This window comes from Nelumbo nucifera, chromosome 7 (genome assembly GCF_055504915.1).
Source record: "Nelumbo nucifera cultivar China Antique chromosome 7, China Antique-T2T, whole genome shotgun sequence".
Classification (NCBI taxonomy): Eukaryota; Viridiplantae; Streptophyta; class Magnoliopsida; order Proteales; family Nelumbonaceae; genus Nelumbo; species Nelumbo nucifera.
The window spans coordinates 50,824,357-50,826,678 of record NC_142655.1 but is presented as its reverse complement, the minus strand read 5'-3'; the positions used below and the strand labels follow the sequence as shown (position 1 = coordinate 50,826,678).

Below are 2,322 nucleotides of genomic sequence, written 5' to 3'. Positions count from 1 at the left end.
GAGAAGAAAAGCATGGAGATTGCGCAGATCATGAGCAGCTAAGCTTCTTTTTTCTGGTTCAAGGGGGGAGGTTCGATTGTGTCATTGTGAGGTTCTGTAGTTAATTTATTTTATTGCTTTTTAATTCAAGTATTCATTGATTCTTGTGCATATTTTTATTGGATGTTGATGTTAATTAGTTTGATAAACTGAATTAATGTTGATTTTCCTACTGCTATCCTTGATTTCGGTGATCCGTAATTGTCACGAATAATGGTGCAAGTAGCAATTAGGTTGATATCTTTTGGGGTCAATTGTTCGTGACAGCCTTTGACCAATGTTTTAACATGATTCAATCTAAAGGAATCGATGGAACAAGATTCAGTAATTGCAGCTATCTCAATTATTGTTATTTTGGTTTAACTGTTTTCACAAATCTTAATGCTATCACTGTTTAACATGGAACGCTATCATACCCAGTTGAGTGGTGATAAGTGTTGATCCAATGCTGGGTTTGGTCAACTGAATTAGGAAAACACAAGGTTTATTATGGCTATCCTAATAAATCTAAGGTTAAATGCTTGAATTGTGAGAATGCTGAAGTGTACCTAGGATCGATGGTCAATCGATTCAACCCGAACCCTTGAACCAAAATTCGGTAAGACTGATTTTCTCTTGATTGTTTAGTTTGTTATTCTTTTGATTTTAGTTATTTAATTTTCCCACATAGTTACTTTACCCATTCGGCTAAGAGATTATTGATTTACTCCCTGTGGGATTCGACCTAGAACCACTTTTACTGCAAATATTTTATTGTGGGACTAGTAATAATTTTGAGGGCTTCGACCACCCGACAAAATTTTGGCGCCGTTGCCGGGGAGCAACGTTTATTTCTTAGCTATTACCTTTTTTTTGTTAACCTTCTTGCTTTATGACTCGTGCTTCTCAACGAGGTGAACTCGAGTACAACCCCGAAATTGAGAGGACCACCCATCAGTTAAGGAAGGAGGCTAAGCAAAGGAAGGATCGCTCACCTAAAAGAGTGAACTCAGATCTCGATTTACCCACTTGTGATTTTCCCATCTTCGAAGGAGTAGAAAGAATGGCTGACAGAGAGAGGACATTAAGGGAGTTGGCTGCACCAATTATGAACCAACAGCCCATATGCATCACGTACCCCACTCTTGAGGTAGCCTTTGAACTCAAATCTGGTTTGATTCAACTATTGCCTCTGTTTCATGGTTTCCCAAGTGAGGACCCTCACAAACATCTAAAGGAATTTCATGTCATCTGTTCAAGCATGAAACCCCACGGTATGACCGAGGACCAGGTAAAACTCATAGCCTTTCCATTTACTTTAAGAGATAAAGCAAATGATTGGTTGTATATTCTCCCTCCCGGTTCAGTACGCACATGGGATGAAATGAATAGGATATTTTTAGATAAATATTTTCCTGCGTCCTGGGCTGCAAATATAAGAAAAGAAATATGTGGAGTTCGGCAGTTTGGTGGTGAAACATTATATGAATATTGGGAAAGGTTTAAGCAACTTGTTGCTAGTTGTCCCCACCACTAAATTCCTGAACAATTGTTAATCCAATACTTCTATGAAGGGCTTCAGCCCATGGATAGAAGTATGGTCGATGCAGCCAGTGGAAGAGCTCTAGTGAACAAGACACCTGAAGCGGCCAGGGAATTAATCTCCAATATGGCCAAAAATTCTCAGCAATTTGGTACAAGGACAGAAGGTACCATTAGAAGGGTTAACGAGGTAAGCCATGCAAATTTAGAAAACCAGATTTCTGATTTAACTGCCTTGGTTAAGCAGCTCGCAGTAGGACAGTTACAAACTGCTAGGGTGTGTGGTATCTGTTCGATCCCTGGACATCCTACGGACATGTGTCCATCACTACAAGATGGCCCAATGCAGCAAGTCAATGCCGTGGGAGGATTCCCGGGCCAGCCTCAACGAAAGTATGATCCTTACTCCAATCATTACAATCCGGGGTGGAGAGATCATCCAAACTTTAGCTACGGGACCCAAGGAGGACAGCAGAAATATCAGCCCCAATTTTTCAGTCGACAGCCCCAGTTTTCAACACCCATCACAGCGCAAGGCCAACCCCCGAATTCAGGTATGTCTTTGGATGAAATAGTTAAGGCTCTAGCTACTAATACTCAACAATTTCAGCAGGAAACAAGAGCTAGCATTCAAAATTTGGGGAACCAAATTAGCCAACTTGCCACTTCCATCAGCAAGTTGGAGGCGCAGAACTCCAGGAAGCTACCATCACAAACGGTAGTTAATCCGAAAGAGAATGCAAGTGCGGTGGTGTTGAGAAG

At 41.0% G+C, this 2,322-nt stretch overlaps 1 non-coding gene across 1 annotated transcript; it reads right to left on the bottom strand.

The window, feature by feature from the left end:
- Nucleotides 1-1,450: 1,450 nt before the first annotated feature.
- Nucleotides 1,451-1,557, bottom strand: LOC148790479 (small nucleolar RNA R71). The gene has a single exon (XR_016078995.1). It is a non-coding gene; the product is annotated as a small nucleolar RNA R71 (small nucleolar RNA).
- Nucleotides 1,558-2,322: the final 765 nt, after the last annotated feature.